Raw genomic sequence first — 5,758 nt, 5'->3', positions numbered from 1 at the left:
AACTTGTCAAATAACAAAATTTTTACATTGATGTCCAGTTACAGAAAGATCGTCTGTGTGAAGAGGATTATGAGAAAAGAGAGGAACGAGACTTCATACAAACTTGTACCAACGGGCACAGTAACTATAACATTCGCTTCAATGAACCTACCGGACTACGTGGACCTGCACGGCTGGAGATTTCCAATCTATCCGTACGTACCTCCTGTTAAACAATGCTACCACTGTATGAGATTTGGGCATCTTGCCAAATACTGCAAAAACACAACACCAGTTTGCTCTATATGCACAGAAAGTCACTCTTATAAAGAATGCTCAACTGCCGTCAGTGAAGCCAAATGCATTCACTGCAAAGGTAACCACCTTAGTATATCAAGCAAATGCCCAATTAAACAACAAAAAATTAAAGAGAACCAAAACAATATAAACAAAAGGTCCTTTGCTGAATTGTTTAATGAGAAGTCGTTTCCTTCACTAGGGAATAAAGCTAGACCTATATCATCTTCAGAACAATTGATATCTTTGCTCAACTCAGATGATATATTGAATGTGTTATTGAACTCTATAGTTAAAATAATTGCATTAAACAAAACACAAGACAAGTCTATCTCCTCTGAATTTATTAAAACTGTCTTAATGGATACTATCCATAAAAAGTAATTCATTACAACTTTTTCCTTTTTTTTTTGTTTTCATGGATCAGTTGCGAATAGTACAATGGAATGCTCAGAGTTTAAATAGTAACAAATTTCACTTTACACAGTTTTTATATGACAATAATATCCATATTGCTCTTATCAGTGAAACTTGGTTAAAAGCTACACAATGTTTTAAAATAAATGGTTATAACATAATTAGATTGGATTCAGGCAATAATCACAATGGTGTTGCTATACTTATTAACAATCAGCTACATTATCAGCATATAAGTACTACATATGATGATTCTAATCAAAATATAGCATTACGTTTATATTTTGGCTCTAAACAAATTACTTTTCTTAGTTATTACAGTCCTCCTAATTCTCCAAATTTCACAAAAACTTCACTCAATGCTCTTTTTAACAGTCTTCCAGAACCAGTATTTATTGCTGGTGATTTTAATGCGCACCATTCTGTTTGGGGTTGTTCTTCTGTTGATAACAGAGGTGATGTTCTTCTTAAATGTATAGATGATAATAATTTAGTACTGCTAAATGATGGCAGATTAACTACTGTAGGATCTAACACATGGCGGCAAAATGCTCTTGATCTGACTCTGGTTTCCCCCTCCCTGGCTGCTGCCTGCGAGTGGGGTGTTCATGACGATGCGTTGGGTAGTTATCATTTTCCTGTAATCACAAAAATTTCCTTTAGTAGTGTTGGGGAGCATTTCCCTTCATCTACATCTCATATTAATTATCGCTTGATAGACTGGACTAAGTATACTAAGAATATTAATGATTTATTGCCGAATTTTCAATTTGACTACACCAATCCCTTGCAGGCTTATGATCAACTTGTTAATTTAATACATTTGGCTATACAATTATCTCTTCCTAATATAAAAAAGTCTTCTAATAATATGGCTTCTAACACAAGATCTCATAAGAAAAGATCTTTACCCTGGTGGAATGATAATTGCAATACAGCTGTAACTGTTTGTAAAAATGCATACTTGGTTTTTAAAAATAATCCAACAGAGTCAAATTATATTGAATTTAAAAAGCAGCAAGCTCGTAAGAAACTTATTATTAAAACTGAAAGAAGGTTAAGCTGGGAAAGACTATGTGAAACTTTTAATAGATTAACTCCACTATCTAGAATTTGGTACTATATTAGAAAATTTAACAAGTCATTTATTTCTAACAGTAGGTCACAAGTTGTTTTAGACTGGGTTCATGACTTTTTGACAAAGTATACTCCTGACACAGTTGAACAACCATTGTCTTCTTCACATATTGTCACAAGTACTAAGTATGAATTTTTGACTAAAGACTTTACCCTGTCTGAATTAAACTCTGCAATATTCTCACGTAAAGACACTGCATGTGGTTTGGATAATATTAAATACAAGACATTAAAAATGATGAGCTGTGACAGTCGCATAATTGTATTGGGTATTTATAATACTTTATGGCAGAACTCTATTATTCCTGTTGATTGGAAAAGTGATCTTCTTATTCCCCTTTTAAAGCCAAATAAACAACCTGAAGTAGCAGGGTCATATCGGCCAATTACTTTAACTTCTTGCATGGGAAAGATATTTGAACAATTACTCAAGCAGCGCTTAGAATTTTACATTGAAAATAATAGTCTATTACCTTCAAACCAGTTCGGGTTTCGACGTGGGAAGTCAGCCAGGGAGAGTATAGCACATCTTCATCTTGATATTTTTAATTCTATTCGTAATCATCAAGTACTTGTGGCTATTTTTGTAGACATTGTTGGAGCATTTAACAATGTTAACCATCACATTCTTGCACAGGAGCTGAGATTCCTGAATTTTCCTGAAAAAATAATATTTTGGATTTTTAATTTTTTACATAGTAGAAAAGTATTTGTTAGAGTTAATCATAATTGTGGCCTAATAGGGCCTAGACTCAGCCATAAAGGTGTATGCCAGGGTGGCATTTTAAGTCCTTTATTATTTGCCCTTTATATACATAGATTAAATTCAATTTTAGGTTCTGAAGTATTAAACCTACAGTATGCTGATGATCTAGTTGTTTATGCCTCTGGAGCTAATGTTGCTAATATTGTACAGTCTTTAAACAATGCTTTACTTAAATTACATGAGTACTTTTCATACTTGAATTTAGAATTAAGCACTGACAAGAGTAAAGTTGTAATTTTTAATAGAATTCGGCCTTTTAATGTGAAATTATTTTATAACAATCAATTATTGCCAATTGATACTACTGTTAGATTCTTAGGTGTTATATTTGCAAATAACTTGTCTTGGACAAAATATGTAAATTCCATTGTAGATCGTGCTACAAAATCTTTTAATACCTTAAAAGCCTTGGCTGGTACAAGCTGGGGTGCTGATCCAAAGATATTACTGATGCTTTATAAGTCTCTGGTGAGAAGCCACTTTGAGTATGCTTTCTTGTGTTATGCTGAAAACAAAAAATTAGTTAATAAATTAGAAATTTTACAAAATAAAAATCTTCGCACAGTCACTGGTGCTATGAGAACAACACCCATTGTTTCTTTACAAGGAGAATGTCAGATGCCTCCTCTCTTACTCAGATTTAAATATTTAAAATTTCGTTTTCTTTTAAAATTGTCCTCTCAACATAATCATCCTCTTATGAATAAATTATCAACATATTTTCATCTTTTGTCACCATTGAGTGATACTGCCCCTTATATACTTCACGACTTCTCAGAGATTCTTCAATTTAATCAGCAGTACCACATTTATAAAAGTGTGTATACATGGCCTTGCTATAGTGGAAGTTTTGAGAGCAAATATAGTGGTATGAATATTGTTATCAACCGTGACCTACAAACGAAGGAAGAAGTGTATGAACTGATAGCAAATTATCCTGATTATCACAGTATCTATACCGATGGCTCCAAACATGAAGACAAGGTGTCAAGCGCTTTTTATGTATCTCATAGCAAGTCAGGAAATGGAATTGTATTACCTGGATACACTAGTATTTTTACAGCGGAATGCATGGCGATTGTTTTGGCTCTTCAGTTTATTGAACAGAACTCAAATTTGATCAGATGCAGGTGGCTAATAATATCTGACAGCATGAGTGCTTTATCCTCCCTTCAATCCGACGTCTTAAATACTTCTGCTAACTACATTCAATACGAAATTAAAGCTTTGTACTGGAAATTGAAAGAAAACCACATTTCTGTTACTTTCTTATGGACTCCGTCTCATAAAGGTGTATTTGGAAACGAACAAGCTGACTACTTAGCGAAAACGATAACAAACTACAGTGACATTGATAGAGCAAACGTCAGACCTAGTATTGCTATACCATACACTGATCTCTACCCTGTACTCAGGCGAAAAATGTACGAAGATTGGTCTAAACACTGGACAAATATTGTTGAAAACATTGAAAGACGAAAAGGGACTTGGTATTGGGCTATAAATAATAAGATTGTGTTGCCCTGGTTTGCTAGACACAAAAATCTACTTCCTAGAAAATTTTACACGACTCTTTGTCGTCTTCGCTTTGGTCATTGCAGAGTTAATGCGCATTTAGCTAGAATGAGAATAATTGCATCCCCTACGTGCAATTTATGCTCTATAGAAGATCAAACTTTGGATCACATTTTCTACAATTGTCCTCATTTTGCAATAGAACGTTTGCTTTTAATGGATGACTTGCTTAATATTTACAAAGAGCCTGGCAAAGTCCCGCGTGCTGTGCTTGAACTGCTTCAAAATCCTGAGACTTATTTAGCACTGTATAAATTTGTTTCTAGAACTTTATTGGAAGTTTGAAGACTATACTTACATACTTACCTTAATTGGTTGGTATAACCTTTACCGGATAATACTTTACTGGAATGGAACTTCTTATTATTGGATGTGACAAGATCATGGATAAAGACGAGGCTTAGGCCTAAACTGGATTTTACTTTCAAGATTTTGGATACAGAAGACAAGGCTTAGGCCTAATATGGATTTTAAATGAAAGAGATTAAAAACTGAAGACAAGGCTTTGGCCTATTAAGAATATTAAATGAGAGAGATTGAAAACTGAAGACAAGGCACTGGCCTAAATTGGATATTGGAAACTGAAGACAAGGCTTTGGCCTAATAAGAATATTAAATGAGAGAGATTGAAAACTGAAGACAAGGCACTGGCCTAAATTGGATATTGAAAATTGAAGACAAGGCTTAGGCCTATTTTGATCGTGATTTTCGAATATTAAATTACTAAAGTCAAGGCTGTATGGTCCTGAGATCTTTGCCTGCCTTATATAAGGCGAATTTAAACAACAACAACAATATGGCGGCACCGGCAAGTCAATGTCAACAACAAAATGTTTCACTTTCCATGTACGTAATTTTTAGGTTTTTACGTTCTAAGCGGCTATGTTTTAATACCAAATCAAGAATAAATGTAACGGTTGTAAAATGAACACAGAAGAATTTCATGGAGTGGCGGCATTTCAAATGTTGTTTACATAAACAATATTCAAACCATATAGTACAAGTTGATGGAATTCAACTTGTATTTAAAAGTAAGTATCCTATTAATTATACATACTGTTTCCTATAGGAATATGTAAAACAATATCTATCAGTATATCTATGATACTTCAAAGGAGAATCATTTGTTGTGAGTGCATTTTGTACGTATTTTTTCGTTAAAGTATACGTAACTCGCGTCCAATAAAAAGTTGGGTTCAGTATTGAAAATTATTCGATATAGATAGCTGAGATAGGTAATAATCATACATAACATAAAACATAAATAGCCTATACTAGTGTTAAGGCTTAATAATAATAATAAATAAATAAATATATACGTCCCACTGCTGGACACAGGCCTCCCCTCAATCAACTGGAAGGGGCATACTCCACCAAGCTACTCCAATGCGGGTTGGTGGAGGTATTTTTACGGCTAATAGCCGGTAATAATCAGTCATAGAAAAAAAATAAACTATTATCTCTTGACTTGCTTTTTTATTAATTGTCATTCAGTCGTTAAAATGTTTCTCCTTTGCGTTTCTCTTCATATAACTCCGCAGGAGGCAGTCGGGCTCAGTTTCTATGATTGGAGTTATAACAGTAGGT

The 5,758-nt window shown here is 33.8% G+C and overlaps 1 long non-coding RNA gene across 3 annotated transcripts; it reads right to left on the bottom strand.

Moving 5' to 3' along the window:
* Positions 1-603: 603 nt before the first annotated feature.
* Positions 604-4,962, bottom strand: LOC126369351 (uncharacterized). 3 transcript variants are annotated; one of them, XR_007566690.1, is made up of 4 exons: positions 4,478-4,962; positions 2,995-3,101; positions 2,304-2,489; positions 604-1,331 (listed from the first exon to the last, which is right to left on the bottom strand). It is a non-coding gene; the product is annotated as an uncharacterized LOC126369351 (long non-coding RNA). The 3 variants fall into 3 exon arrangements; XR_007566689.1 differs by lacking the exon at positions 4,478-4,962 and adding an exon at positions 3,636-4,012; XR_007566688.1 differs by lacking the exon at positions 4,478-4,962 and having other exon boundaries at positions 2,995-3,286.
* Between the last annotated feature and the right edge of the window lie 796 nt (positions 4,963-5,758).

The sequence above is a fragment of the Pectinophora gossypiella genome, chromosome 9 (assembly GCF_024362695.1).
Source record: "Pectinophora gossypiella chromosome 9, ilPecGoss1.1, whole genome shotgun sequence".
NCBI classification, from domain to species: domain Eukaryota; kingdom Metazoa; phylum Arthropoda; class Insecta; order Lepidoptera; family Gelechiidae; genus Pectinophora; species Pectinophora gossypiella.
The sequence above is the reverse complement of the archived record's forward strand: the minus strand, read 5'-3'. Positions and strand labels throughout refer to the sequence as shown.